This window comes from Myotis davidii, unplaced genomic scaffold (genome assembly GCF_000327345.1).
Source record: "Myotis davidii unplaced genomic scaffold, ASM32734v1 scaffold86, whole genome shotgun sequence".
In the NCBI taxonomy this organism is placed as follows: domain Eukaryota; kingdom Metazoa; phylum Chordata; class Mammalia; order Chiroptera; family Vespertilionidae; genus Myotis; species Myotis davidii.
Window position 1 is genome coordinate 1,494,457 of NW_006298058.1, and position 16,595 is coordinate 1,511,051.

Genomic DNA, 16,595 nt, shown 5'->3' on the forward strand with positions numbered 1-16,595 from the left:
TGTTACATGCAGCACAGGGCGGGGGCACCGCCTTCGCTGGCCGAGCAGACGTGATCCATAGCAGGTCGGAAACACCTTGTGTGGGTTCTCTATTCAGACACACGCACACAATGCATAGGCCCAAACATGCGACAGCGGAGCCCTCCATGGGCCGCTCAGGCCATGCGTGTTCTGTGGACCCCCACTAAGAGCAAGCTGAGGTAGAGGCTGGGACGTGTCAGCTTTAAATAGGAAAAGTCCTGCCTGGCCAATGTGGCTGATCTGCTTGGAGCATCATTCTGCACACTGAGAGGTGGCGGGTTCCATTCCGGTTCAGGGCACATACCCAGGTTTCAGGTTTGATCCAGGGTTGGGATACATACAGGAGACAATCCATCCATGTTTCTCTCTCTCCTTCTTGCTCTCAAAATTAATAAAACAAACAAACAAGCATGGCAGATATAGCCCATGGGCTGTAGTTTGCTGATCCAGGTAAAAGGGAAAAGAATAAAGTAAAAAGTAGACATGATGTTCCTATTTCTTGTTTCCATTCCTCAGAAGAAATAACTGTTAATGGTTTCTTATGCACAGTATTATGCCTAAAAGTGTGGCTTGGGAGCCAAACTGTCTCAGATCACACTTGGGCTTCTGTATGCCTGTGGATGAGCTGCTGTATAAGTTGGGGATAATATTACTAGCAGAGTTGTTATTTAAAGGTGAAATAAAACAAGCCAGGTAATGTCAGAATTTACAGTGACAAAAGAAGCCCAATCCACTTCCTGCCCTCACTGCCTTAACGATAATCTTATATAATAAAAGGCTAATATGCAAATTGTCCCCTCAGGAGTTCAACCAACTGGGAATTTGAGCGCTCGCCATGATGTGTGCTGACCACCAGGGGGCAGCACGGAATAAAGGCAGGCCCCAGCCAGCAGCCGAGAGAAGGAAGGCCCCAGCTAGCAGCCTGAAGGCTCTGATCGCCCTGATCGCTGAGACCTTACCCGTGCACGAATTTCATGCACCAGGCCCCTAGTAAAAATATAATTATAATATGACAACTTAATGGACTGTGCAGTACACATTTTGTAAGTTCTTTCATCTTAAAACAACAAAAAAAATCAAATCCTCTCTTGACCACACAGCCCTCTCCCAGTTATGTTTGTCTGCCTTTCTTTAGAGGAAAAATCCCTGAAAGCTGTCTACAGAGGCTATCTCCAATTCTTTTCCTCCTGTTTTCTCTTGAATCCCCTTAAATCAGCCTTTGCATCCGTAACTCCCTGAAACTGCTGTCAAGGTCACCTCCACATAGCTAAAGTGAATAGTCAATTCTCAGTTTTAATCTATGATTTATATGTTGGCACAAGGATCACTCCCTCCTTGAAAGATTTTCTCCACCTGACTTCCCACACTTATTTTCCTCCTAACTCATGGGTTCCTTCTTCTGTCTCCTTCACTACATCTTCATCTGCTAAACTCATCTTAGGTGTACCTAGGACTCAGGTCTCCAGCTTGTGTTTTGGAGATTTCAGTCTCATGCACTAAATACCATCTATAAACAACTCCTCAATTTTTACCTTTAGTTCAGCCAACTCTCCAATCTAATAGGTATCTCAGAGTTAGTATGTATGTATTGCTGCTAAGATTTTTATTGAATTACAAACCCAAGTTCATCTCAGTAATTTTGAAATGTCACCTTTATCAAATGGCAAATACTTGTACATGCTTGATTCTGTTATATTTATTACTAGAGGCCCGGTGCATGAAAATTTGTTCACTGGAGGGGGGTCCCTCAGCTTGGCATGCCCCCTCTCACAGTACAGAAGCCCTCAGGGGATGTCCTACTGACAGCTTAAGCTCGCTCCCCATGGGCCTAAGCCGTAGTCCGGCTTCCCTCTGCAGAAGGCAACTGGGATGATCAGGGGAAGGTGCCGCCCCCATCACCCCACTGCTGTTGCCACTGCTGGCTACGGTGGCTGTGAGGCCTGAGCTCCCATATAGTCGGTATTTGGGCTGTTACTAGTTAGTTAATTATCAATTTCATTTTCCTTTCTTTTCGGGAAGACAGCTAGATAATATCATTCCCCAAACTTACAGTAGAGGCAGCTGTGACTGAGTTCTAGTCAATGCAACGTGAGTTAAAGTAATGTGATATACAAAAGTAACAGCATTTCTACTACTAACAAAAAGTGAAAATTGAAAATACTTTAAGTATATACCATTTAAAATATTAAATACTTAGGGATACATCTGCCAAAAGACCTGCAAGACCAGTAAACGTCAAGTGCAAAACACTGCTGAGAGATATAAAGGCTATCTGAATAAATGGAAATGGCACATTCACAGTTCAGAAGACTCAATATCATTACAATCTCAATGCTCCCCAAACTGATATATAGATCCGATGAACCCCAATCAAATCCTAGGAAACTTTTATATAGATATTGGCAAGTTCTCTCTAAACTTCATTTAAAATGAAAGAACCCTAAACAGTAAGCAAATTTGAAAAAGAACAAAATTGGAATATTTATACTACATGACCTATAATCAAGACTCTGAAGGCATCTATAGAGACTCTGTACATTTGAAACTATTATAAATGCATTTTAGTTTATCCTTCTTCTAGGATTTGAAGATTGGAGAAGGGGTGGGAGGGTGAGAGAGCATAACACCAAACATCATCATGGGAGATTCAAGCTGAGACTGGAACTGCAACAATGAGCATATGATCAGGTAGAATTTGTAGGATAAAGGTTATTATTCTAGGCTTAATTACCCAAATAGTTTAGTTAAGCTTTAACCGTTTGACTGCTAAGGAGCGCTATCGCGCTCTTCTTATTTAAAACAAATTTATGTAAACAATTGGTATTTTTTAATTTTTGTTGTTGCAAAGCAATACAGGTGAGTTTATTGTATAAAAAGTGTTTTACATTTTTTCCCATACACGCGCAATTAGTGCCACAGTTTTGGCATATGTCCGAAAAAAATACGTCAGCAGCCAAACGGTTAAGTAGTGACTGATGACTGGATCTTCCTTTTGTGATCCAAATGAGAGAACCATTTTATACATGTGCTCTCACTCTCTTCTCTACCCACCCCCTCTCCATTCATTCATTCAGTAAATAAATATTTATTGAGCACCTATTATGGACTCAACACAGTTCCATACAGTGGATGCTCCTGAAACAAGAGTGAATGAAATATGCACTGTTTACTTTGTATTTTTTTAGTTAAGTTTCTTATTTTGAGATCATTATGGATTTACATGTAGTTGTAAAAAATAATATAAAGGGACCTCATGTAATCTTTATGCAATTTCCTCAACAGTAAGATCATAGAAAACTATAGTACAATATCATAGTCTGGATATTGACATAGATACAATCCATTCGTCTCACTCAGATTTCAGCAGTTTTACTTATGTTCATGGGTATGTTTGTGTGTTTATGCTATGCAGTTTTTTCTGTGTTTTGGGGTTTTTTTGGGGGGCGGGGTTAGAGAAATGAAAGAGGGAGGGAAGGAGGAAGGGAGGGGGGAGAAAACGGAGGGAGGGAGAGAGAGAGAGGAGGGAGAGGGAGAGAGAGAGAGAGAGAGAGAGAGAGAGAGAGAGAGAGAGAGAGAGAGAGAGAAATCCATGTGAGAGGGAAACATCATTCGGTTGCCTTCCATAAGTGCCCCGACGGGGGATCAAATCTGCAAACTAGGTATATGCCCTGACAGAGAATAGAACCTGAAGCCTCCTGGTATACAGAATGATGCTCCAAGCAACTGAGCCACACCGGCCAGGGTTATGCTATGCAGTTTCTATCACATGGATAGATTTGTCTATCCACCACCATCAAGTTATGGAACAGTTCCATCACCACAAGGGTCTCTCCTGTTGTCCTTTTATGGCCACACTTACTCTTTCCTTTCACCTCTCATCCAGTCCCTAATCCTAGGCAACCACTAATCTATACTATCTTTCTATCATTTTGTCATTTCAAGAATGTTAGATAAGTGGAGCTAGACAGTCAGTAAACGTTTGAGATTGGTTTTTGTTTTCCCACTCAGCATAATTCTCTGGAGACTCATCCACATTGTTGCATGCTTTACTCGTTTTTTATTGCTGAGTAGTACTCCATGATATGAATGCCTCACAGCTTGTTTAAAAGACATTGGGGTTGTTGCAGTTTGGGGCTATTATGAAGAAATGTGTTATAAACATTTATGTACAGGTTTTTGTGTGAACATATTTCCATTTCTCTAGGATGAATGTCCAAGAGCGCAATTGCTGAGCTGTATAGTAATTGCATGTTTGGTTTTGTAAGAAACTGCCAATTTTTCCCAGCACAGCTGTACAATTTTACATTCCAACTAGCCATGTACAGCTGATCCAGTCCATTTTTCTGTGCATCCTCAATAGCATCTGGCACTGTCATTACTTTTTATTTTAGTCATTGTGATAGGTGTGTTGCTTATTGTGATTATAATGTGCATTTCCCTAAGGGCAAACATCTTTTCATGGGCTTAGTAGAACATGAAATTTTAAATCACAAAGAATCTTTAGGATTTAATCAATATAATTGAGTTTTTCATATTACACCTGAGGAAACTGAGGCCCGGATTAGTTAAGAGATTTATTTGAGATTATGGCAGGCTAGCAGCAGGGCAAGAATTAAAATCACTGTTTTCTGAATTTGAAACTATTTCCCTGAGGATATTTGCCCTATTCTGTAAGCTGCATAGATTCTCCCCCCATTTGCTCTTTGATATCATTCATTTTTTAATTTTTATTTTTCTGCACGACTCAAATTTTAGCACTATAAAAATTTTACATGTATTAAATTTATATCTAATGTATTATTATGTCTTAGCCTCACAGCTCCCAAATATATTCACGTTTCCTGTTCTGTTCCCTTGAATCAGATAGATAACTCTCTGGGATCATGGTTTCATGTTTCAAGTTTCTGAAATGAGCCTACTGTGTCTTGTTCTAGTAAGTTCTTTACAAAAATAGAGAAGATGGGATGAAAAGTAAGCAAGTTTTTTCTCTGCTCCCTGGAAACTAAGGTTAAGATTTTTGTTCTTGTTGTTAATCCTCATTCAAGGATATTTTTTTCCATTGAGTTTTTAGAGAGAAGAAGAGGGAGAGAGAAAGAGGGACAGAGAGACAGAGAGAGACATCAATACAAAAGAGACACACTGATTGGTTGCTGCCCACATACACCCCAACCAGGCCGGGGATCTAAACAGCAACCCAGGTACGTACCCTTGACCGTACCCTTGACCAGGAATCGAACTTGTGACCCTTTGGTGCATAGGCTGACACTCTAACATCTGAGCATACTGGCCAGGGCATATTAAGATTTTTTAATGCAACATATCTCTGCTCAGTTGTTTCAGTTATTCCATCCTCCCCAGAGCAACACATTGAATCCTCCCTAGTCACCTCACTTTTTTCTAGAGGAAAGAAAGGAGGGTAATACTTCTTTCTACATAAAAAGAAAGGATGAAAAGAAATACACACATGTGCCTTCTTCACTCCTTCCACTTACCCACAGAGCCTTTTGATGTACTGGATTTCTAACAAGAGCAAACTGCAGGCACACAGGGAGGGACGCTGCAGTCCCAGATTTCTCTACTTGAGAAGAGACCTTAACACATACTCCCCTACATGGGTCTCATCTCCTCACTAGGAGCACCAATCCATGTACAACAGCATCAGAATGCAAGAAGCCAGGAAGTGACTGGAAAATCAGCAGTTAAATTCCTGTGGACTAAGAACTGTCATTTGATTCCCTTAAAGGTCTTCATAACAAGGGTCACTTGATTAAATAATAACTCAAGGTTAAGAGAAACCAAAATAAAGGATAAAACCTAACTCCATAATAACTAGATAAAATAACTAGACAAAGCAACCTAAAACAGGAGTGGGAGAATGTATATATGGGGAAAACACTAATCTTATAGCAATGAAAGTAATAAAATCCTCACAGATGGGAATGCAAACTGGCAATGAGGACCCTCCTGGGAATGTTCTAAAAGCTGATTGTAATGAAAGTTCCACAAATGTGTAAATTTACTACACTCAAATATACAATGGGTGAATTGTATGGTATGTAAATGATACTTCAGTTAAGATGTTTAAAAAGTAAACAAACTCATAGGTAAAAAGTACAAACTCTAAATGTTAGCCAGAGGTGAAAGACACAGGCTGTCACAAAAGTAAACATGAGTTGGGAAAAAATGCCCATATACACATGAATATATAGCCTCTAAACTATCGTTCGTAATTATTTGTACTTTAAGTAGAATGCACATAGATTCCTAGTATATTCCAGGAATCATTCATGAAGGAGCATAAGAAGGTATTAAATTGATTTCCATCATATACTAAGATTATGAGCCCTACTCCTATGGATTCTTTGAAAATATTCTGTTATATAATATTTGTTACATAATATTAGTAGTACCAGTTGCTGAAAATAGAGTTTTCTTCCAGACTTTACATGGTGATGCAACACCTTTTAAGTGTCATTTCCTGAGAAAACACAACACAGGATCTGAATGTATGAGCCCTTGGGATTTTTTTTCTTTTAAACAGTTGGATCACTGACTATCATAGTTATGCCTATCATCTGGCTTGATGTTTTTTCCTTTATTACCTGGGGAGACTGTATGCACAGTGGGCAGAGCATGGACTCTGGAGCTAAACTACGTGGGTCTGGATCTTTCATTCACCAGCTGTGGACCTTGGGCAAGTTCCTTAACACATCTGTGCCTCAGTTCCCCATCTTTACTATGAAGATGGTAACTATAGTTCACACTTCATATGTTTCCTATAAAGATTAAATGAATTAAAGTTTGTAAAGTATTTAAAAGAGTATATCACACATAGTAAGCACTACATAAAAATTAAGTTAAAAAAACACACAGAGGCCAACAATATATAAAGGTTTATTTCAAAAATAGATTACAATAATATATCTAAAAATAAACAACAAAGAATGTGAAAGACCTATATACTGAAAATTACAAAGCATTATTAAAAGAGATTGAAAAAGATAAAACAAAATGGAAAAATATACCATGTTCGTGGATTGGAAGAATCAACATAGTTAAAATGGCCAGATTGCCCAAAGCAATATACAGATTTAATGCAATCCCCATCAAAATCCCAAAGTTATTTTTTAAAGAAACAAAACAAAAAATCATCAGATTTATATGGAACCACAAAAGACCCCAAAAATAGCCAAAGCGATCCTGAGGAAAAAAATGAAGCTGGAGGTATCACACTACTTGACTTCAAATTATACTACAGAACTACAATAATCAAAACAGCATGGTATTGGCAGAGAAACAGACACACAGATCAGTGGAACAAAATAGAGAGCCCAACTATAAAATCACATGTATACGGACAGATAATTTTCAACAAAGGAGGCAGAAACACACAATGGAGTAAAGATAGTCTCTTCAATAAATGGTGCTGGGAAAACTGGAAAGCCACATGCAAAAGAATGAAACTGGATTAGTTTGTCCCCATGTACAAAAATTAATTCAAAGTGGATCAAAGATAAACATAATTCCCAAAACAATAAGTTACATAGAAGAAAAAATAGGTACCAAACTTATGGACCTTAGTCATAGAGAACATTTTATGAACTTGACTCCAAAGGCAAGGGAAATGAAGGCAAAAATAAATAAATGGGACTATATCAAACTAAAAGGCTCCTGCACAGTAAAAGAAACTGAAAACAAAACAAAAAAGGCAGCCAATCAGATGGGAAATGATATTTGCAAACAGTATCTCCAACAAAGATTTAATTTCCAAAATATATAGACAACTCATAAAATTCAACACCAAACAATCCAATCAAAAAAACGGGCAGAGGACCTGAACAGACACCTCTCCCAAGAAGACATACAAATGGTCAAGGATATATGAAAAGATGCTCAACCTCACTAGCAATTAGGGAAATGCAAATCAAAACTTACAGTGAGATACCACCTCACAACTGTTAAAGTGGCCACTATCAACAAGATAAGCAATAACAAGGGTTGGAGAGGTTGTGGAGAATAAGGAACCCTCATTCACTGCTGGTGGGAATGTAGATTGGTACAACCACTATGGAAAACAGCCTGGTGATTCCTCAAAAAATTAAGAATAGAGCTACCATATGACCCAGCAATTCCTTTCCTGAGTATATACCTTAAAAAATCTCGAAAATGTATTCACAAAGATATATGCACCCCTATGTTCATTGCAGCATTATTCACAGTGGCCAAGACATGAAAATAACCAAAATGCCCTACAACAGAGAACTGGATAAAGAAAATGTGCTACATATACACAATGGAATACTACTCAGCCATAAGAAAGGATGAAATACTGCCATCTGCAACAACATGAATGGACCTTGAGGATATTATGCTAAGTGAAATGAGTCGGTCAGAAAAGGCTAAGAACCATATGATTTCACTCATATGTGGGACATAAAACTGAAACTCGTGAACACAAACATCAGTCTGGTGATTTCCAGAGGGAAGGGAGTGATGGATAAGGAGGAGCTAATATACAGTGACTGGAGAAGATTTGACTTTGAGTGGTGGGCACACAGTGCAATATACAGATCTTGTAACATAGAAACCCACACCTGAAACCTCTATGATAGTAACCAATGTCACCCCAATAAATTTAAAAAAATAGATTATAACACTTTTCATAGCTCAGGAGAATAGTGTATAAAATACAGTTTCAACTGAGGAAAGATAAAATCTTGAACATCCATAAAACTTTTTCATAGATTTTTAGGTACATCTAAAAGAGAAATGGGCTCACAGTGATTAAGCAATTTGTCAAAAAGATAGAGGTAGCCCTAACTGGTTTGGCTCAGTGGATAGAGCGTCGGCCTGTGGACTGAAGGATCCCAGGTTCGTTTCTGGTCAAGGGCATGCACTCCAGTAGGGAGTGTGAAGGAGACAGCTGAATCGATGTTCCTCTCTCATTGATGTTTCTAACTATCCCTCTCCCTTCCTCTCTGTAAAAAATCAATAAAATACATATTTTTTTTAAAAAGATACAGCTAGCTGCTCAGTCTGTTCTATGCCATCAGTGGAAAGGAAATAAAATGATTTTAAACATTTACATATTATTTATCTTTAAGCTACTTTCTCCAGAGTCCTAACACCACTGAGAATTAATCTTATAGAAATTAATCCTCACATATTGAGTTTCTTTAATGGGACATTTCTTTGCAAAATATTTCGGCACAAGTGGAAATACGTTTTTTATTAAAAGGTTTATTTGTTTGAATTAAGACTCTTAAATAAAGTCTTTTAATATACTAAACATACATGACAATTCTTGACTTGCAGCTTATGAAGTTTCTAAAAGATTTGGGTGTTGTTTTTTTGTGTGTGTTTTTCTGTTTTGTTTTGTTTTTTGGCTACTTCAAGTTGATAACAATTGGAACTGCTTTGATGTTGAATATCTAAATGGATTTTTCTAAGAATTTTGGTTTTCAGTGGATATTTTAATATTTAAGGCATGAAAAATGACCAAAGAAGTTCTAACCCTCTGATGACTTGAAATTGAAAAATCTAGATGACTTAAGTCCAAAATATTTCAAATTAAACACTTGAATTTAATTTTTAAAACGACAACCCTTAACATTTAAGTATATTATTGATTTGGAAATTCATTTATAACATCTTTCATCTAAGTTGACTGTTAATATGGATCTTTCTGCTGCTGATGTCTATTTTTTTACATATTTTCTTGTATAGAAGCTCTATTACCAGTTAATATAATAGTTATTTTCAGAAACTACCTTTTTTGGATATGAATAAAATCTTGTTTACTCTGAGTCAGAAAACAGATTGTATTTTTTTGGTTAAAAACAATGATCTCCCTATCCTTTGGGTACACAGCAATCTCCAAATTAAGAGTCAAACATACAGTCTGGCCAGTGTGTCTCAATGGTTGAGCACTGACCTATGAACTAGGAGACCACGATTCCCGGTCAGGGCACATGCCTGGGTAGGGGGCCTGCAGGAGGCAGCCCATCAATGATTTTCTCTCATCATTGATGTTTCTACCTCTTTCTCTCTCTCTCTCTCCCTTCCTTTCTGAAATCAATATATATATAAACTCAAACATACATTTCAGTTCATTCTAGTAATGCAGTCCCCTCTGAGCAGGCATGAGCAATACTGAGCATGTATACAGGCTAGAGAAGATACAGGTACAGAAGGTCAGACCCATATCATACCTTTTTAAAAAAACATTGTAATGATCTAGATTCTAGAATAACAAAGACTCATATAAATATATATATACAAGTAAGTTTTCCAAATCTAAGTAAATTTTGGATTATTAATGATACTACTGGTACACTGGCAACTGTTAATAAATCACTCAATTTCACTAGCCTAAACTATAGAGGCTATCTATCTACAAGTATGCTAAGATGAAAAATGGTTCTTATTATTTTAATTTTTATTTCATTAGTGAGGCTACCCATCTTTGCATGGAACATCCAATTCTTAAAGACCATAATACAGGAAAGAATACTAGACAGATAGTCTCTAGCTTGCTTAAGATTGAATTACAAAAGAACATGTTGTCACTGGAATTCAGAACACAGTTCTCATACAAAATTGTAAATGAGGGTTCACAGTAACAGAAACCAAAGCAAACTCCCTGGGAACTGGAAAGAGAACTTAAAATATAAGGAACTCAGAGGTGACCACCGGGGGAAGCTGTCCCCAAGACATTGGAGAACAGACAATAAGCCCCGCATAGAGGAAAGCCAAACTGTCTCACATTCAGATCAGCCTGAGCACCAGGATACACCCTAACTTCAGGCAGAGACACCAGTGTAGGTCCCTGTGCAGCAAAGACAAATGACATGAAGTGAGCTAACAACATCCACAGTCCCTGGGGGAAGACAGGGTTTAGAGATGGGCTGCCATCCAATTTCTAATGTGGTAATGGACCATCTTTTTATGCCCTTTTAAATGCACACTGTCTCCAGGTTGAACTCAATTCTGTTTTATTCGTTTCAAAACCCCAACTAAATAAAAAATTCGCAGTGCGGGGGTCCTTATATTATAATTTATTCATGAAAAGTTATGATTAAATATCAAAAAGTATTGTATACACATTTTAAAGTGTATTCTAGTGCTTACTATTTAAAGAAATCCTGGGATTGAAGCCTTTAGAAAAGCAATAAATTATTTTAATCACTCCATAATTTATGCTCTATAAATGCATTGCCTTTCAACATAACGTATTTCTGGAAACTACTTCATAAAATGGATCATTATAATAAATAATATTTTTACATAGAGAAAATGCCTTAATTGATTAAAACAAATTATTCAAATTATATCAGAAAAGCAAAGCTATAATAATTAGAAACCTCTAAAACCATTTACAAGTGCAAACTGTTATGATTTTAAAATAAGCATAAATACACCAGCTGGATATTATACAGGAGGATATTAAAGTATTATAAAGTACATATAATACTCATAAAAATACAAATCCAACATACCATAAATTTTACTAAAAATGTATAAGTTACAAATAAGGAACATTAATCGTTTCAATCAGACTGAACAGCTAAAGGGAATTTGATATATACACTAGAAGCCCAGTGCACGAAATTCGTGCATGGGGGTGGGGGGGTGTCCCTCAGCCTGGCCTGCACCCTCTCGAAATCTGGGACGCTTCAGGTAGTGTCCCTAGGCGAGGCTGGCAATAAGGGCATATCGGGACTTTCCTTCCTCTGGCTGCTAGCAGATGGCCCTGCCCCCCACCACTGCTACTGCTTGCCATCTGCATGGCACTCCCCCCCTTCCCCCGCCACTGTCATTTCCCTCTGTGGGCGACAGGTGTGGGATGTGAGCGCTGGCCAGTGGTCATTCTACTGTTCGGTCATTCGGTCGATTTGCATATTATGCTTTTATTATTATGATAGATAGATAGATAGATAGATAGATAGACAGATAGATAGATTTTTTTTCTCCCCCCTTAATCCTCACCCGAGGAGTCCACTGATTTTTAGAGAGAGTGGGAGAGGGAAAGACAGAGAAATATCGATGTGAGAAAAACACATCAATTGGTTGCCTCCTGCACAAGCCCCGACCAGGGCCTGGGTCAGGAAGGAGCCTGCAACAGAGTTACGTGCCCTTGATCAGAATTGAACCCTGACCCTTCGGTCCACAGGCCTAAGCCCTATCCACTGAGCAAAACCGGCTAGGGCGGGAATTAGATATTTTTAAAAAGGGCTTTTTATATCCCTTTACTCTCCTTTGCTTTGGTTAAATAAGGCTAATGTTTATGGTTACATTAGATGCTATGGGCATTTCTTTAAGCACTAGCTGGTGGATCAATTCCCAAATCAATTTCCAGATTTTTGTGATGATAGTGATGTTGTTGTAGAATTCAAATTTTCATTAAATAATTATAATATCCACAGGTAGAAACATGAGTATCTTCTTATTTTTTTGAAATTTGATTTTCCTATACCCATTTTAGCATAGCTATTCCACTCATTCTCTGGATCTTCCATCTTTAAAAATCTTTAACTCCGAGTAGATGTCATCAATACAAAAAATATTTAATAAATAGTTCTTAAGAACTTGTGAAAAATGAAGGCCTGGGGTTGATATAACTTGCTTTGGTTACTCAAACAGAGCCTACTCAAGGAAACTGAAAATTAGATGACATTATTCCTATTTTATGGATTTTTAACACTGTACTCCTAAAAAGTAAGCAATTTATCCAAGTTCTTACAGCTAGTGAATGATGGGCCAAAGATATGAACAGATACTTCACAAAAGAGGAAATGCAAAAGGCAAAGAAGTATAAGAAAAGATGCTCAAGCTCATTAGTCATCAGGCAAATTAAAACCATAAAATAAAGGTTTATACACCAAAGTGGCTAATATGGTTTTTTAAAACTGGTACTCAATTACTGGCTAGGATGTAGAGGAGGGGTCCTCAAACTATGGCCCACGGGCCACATGCAAAAACAAATATTGTATTTGTTCCCATTTTGTTTTTTTACTTCAAAATAAGATATGTGCAGTGTGCATAGGAATTTGTTCATAGTTTTTTCTTAAACTATAGTCTGGCCCTCCAACGGTCTGAGGGAACTGGCCCCCTGTTTAAAAAGTTTGAGGACCCCTGACGTAGAGTAACAAGAATTCTCTAATACTGATGATGGAATTATAAATTGGTGCAACCACTTTGAAAAACTGCTTGGTAGTATCTGTTAAAGTTTGTCCATAAAATGTGAATATTCTGTATTCCAATAACTCTACAACTAAGTATATACTCAACAGAAATAAATACACATAAAGCCATGTGCAAAATATTCACAGCAGCATTATTTGTAACTAGAGGCCCAGTGCATGGATTTATACACTGGTGGGGTCCCTCGGAGTAGCCTGGGGGATCAGGCTGAAACCAGCAGTCCAACGCTGCCTGCCGCTCCTGCTTATCCCGGCTCGGCTGCACCTCCTGACCCTCGGTAGGCCTGCTGCTGCTCTGCTGCTGCTCTGCTGCGGGCTCCGGGCTGTGGGGGCCAGCCAGGAGCCCTGTGTCTGATGCCCGTAGGTCAGCTGAGCAGGAGCACACTGACCACCTGGGGGCAGCTCCTGTGTTGAGCGTTTGCCCCCTAGTGGTCAGTATGTGTCATAGTGACTGGTCACTTAGGCTTTTCTATAGATAGGTGGCCAAAAGTTGGAAACAAGTCATGTGTCCATAAAAAGTCAAATGTCATACAATGAACTACCATAAATCAATTCTTAAACCTCATGCAACAACATGGATGAATTTCAAAGTATAATTATAGTGAAAAAAGTCAACACAAAAGGGTACATAGAATGTGATAATATTTATAATACAATTCAAAACAAGAGAATAATGACTCCATGGGGCATAATAGAGGCCACTGACGAGAGCCATTAATATTCTATATCTTGATCAGAACAATGATGCACAGGTGTGTTCTCTTTGTAAAATTTCACCAAGCGATATATTTAACTAGATAGTTATATTGCTGATATCTATTTGAAATGTTTGCATTTTTGGCAAAGCATGCTCATGTTTGTTTAAACATGAATTTAATTACGTCATTGTCATGCTAAAACCCTACAACAGGCTTCCCATTACTCCTGGATAGGACTCTGACCTCCTTCCCTTACTGTTCCCCTGCCACCCAACAAACAAATCTCCTGGCTGCTTGGAACCAAGTTTTTTCCCATCTTAGGGGCTTCACCTCTGCAATTCCTTCTACCTGGAGGCTGATATTTGTATGGCTTACTTCCTTAATTCATTCGGACTCTGCTTAAGCATCACCTGCTTAGAGAAGGGCCATCAGAGGATCTTTTCCTTACTACATATCTCAAGTGGACTCCCCAACACTCCACCTTATTTTATTTTTTTCACAAAGCACTAATCATAATGTGAAACAATATTATAAATGTATTTATTTGTCTGTCCCCACCCCCCAATTAAAATGTACGGTCAAGAAGAGCAGAGACTTTGTTTTGTTCATACAAGAACAGTAGCAGAAAGCAGCTACATAAAAACTTGTATTGAATATATCGAAAATGAGCATTCTCTTTTCCCGAAAAGGCAACTTTGTAATTGTAATTATCTACTAATTTCTGTGTTTATTTGTTTACCATATGTCTGACCCACTAATCTCCAAAAACACAGACATGCGTACATGCTCACCATTTTACAGGCAATACCTTGCACAGTAACCAGGCAAAAACCAGGTGCTGAATAAATATTTGTAGAAGCAAAAGATATACATCAATGCATCACCTAAACTTCATGTTTTTCTAAGCTCTCCATAAATATGCATGGTAATATCCTAGTCAGGATCTAAACATTAGGATAATAGCCTGAATTAAGCTCCATTAATCTCCAGGCCCTAAAAAAAAAGGTCACCATTTCCCCTCACCATTATGCATAGGACCAGAATCACCAAATAAAATATTTTGACTGGTCACCATTATTGATGATAAGCTTAACATAAATTCCCATTCCCTCCTATGCAGAAAGAGTTAACAGAGAAGGCCTAAGAAAGCAAGCTATGCTTAGAGAAAGGCCTGCTTACAAGGTTGGTCCTTACTGGCATCTGGGGGCTTAGATTTCTGGAAGGTTCTCACCATTCCCTAAATCAGTGGTTCTCAACTTTGGCTGCACATTAGAATCACCTGGGAATCTTTTTAAAATCCTGATTTCTGGGCCTCATCCTCTGGAAATTCTGTTTCTTTGTTACTAATGTTGTGATAATAAAGAAACAGAATTTCCAGAGGATGAGGCCCAGAAATCAGGATTTTAAAAAGATTCCCAGGTGATTCTAATGTGCAGTCAAGGTTGAGAAACACTGTCTTAAAGGGTCGGTGTACAAACTTACTCAGAAAAATAAATAAATAAAATAAATAAAATAAAATAAAAAGATTCCCAGGTGATTCTAATGTGCAGCCAAGGTTGAGAACCACTGCCCTAAATGATCAAAGTGGCTCCCTGTGCCTGAAGTGTTTATGCAAACAATGAGGTTTATGCCGAACACCTGCTTTCCTTGTGGGAACTTAGGTACTTGCTAATCAAAAGGTGCTTAGATGACCAGCCCCCAATATAAATATTGTCTCAAATAAGTTTCGCTAGTAGACAACATTACACATGTTATCTACACTAATAATAGACAAATATGTAAATTAACCATACCTCCATGATGACCCACAGCCAATCGGGAGGGAATATGCAAATTAGCAGGACAAAGCTGGCGTCCATCACAGAGCCAGCTGAAGCAGGCGGAGGCTTGGGTTGCCCTGGTGATAGAGGAAGCAAGCTTCCCACCCACCTAGGCCAGCCGTGGAACGAGGGGCCTGTGGGCAGCAGCCACGGAGCAGGCCAGAGTGAGCAGGAGACTTGGGTCACCCAGGCTAGCTGCCGAGGGAGGGGCCTGCAAATGGCCCTCAGCCCCTTACCCAGGCTGGCCACATCCCCCCAGCAGGGACCCCCACCCTGAAGGGGGTGTGGCCAGCCAGAAAACATCCCTCAGCCCCTTACTCAGGTTGGCCACGCCCCCATGAAGTGAGGGTCCCCGCTGGGGGCCATGGCCAGCCTGCAAACATCCATAAGCCCCTCACCCAGGCTGGCCATGCCCCCCAGAGGGGGCCGTCACCCCATGGCTGGCCTGCCAACTGCCCCAGCCCCTCACCTAGGCCAACACAGTCCCCAATGGAGACCTCTACCCCAATGGGGGCGTGGCTGACCTGCAAACAACCACAGGCCACTCGCCTAGGCCACCCCATCCCCCAAGGCAACCCCCACCCTGATCCGGGACACCCTTCAGGACAAACCAGCCGGCCCCTACCCATGCACCAGGCCTCTATCTATACTAATAAAAGGGTAATATGCTAATTATACTGGAAGACCTTCTAGGAGACCTTCCAGACGTTCTTTTGGACAAAGCCATGGTCCTGGGGCCGAGGTAGAGATGGTTAGGGGCCGAGAGGGGAGGGCAGTTGTGGGTGATCAGGCCAGGATGGGACAGCAGTTGTGGGGGGCTGATGGGGGTGATCAGGCTGGTGGGAAGGGGGCAG

General features: G+C 39.4%; 1 protein-coding gene across 5 annotated transcripts in view; it reads right to left on the bottom strand.

Moving 5' to 3' along the window:
• Window positions 1-16,595, bottom strand: part of ARHGAP21 (Rho GTPase activating protein 21) — a 135,526-nt gene that overhangs the window by 87,763 nt on the left and 31,168 nt on the right. The gene's annotated exons all lie outside the window — the stretch shown is intronic.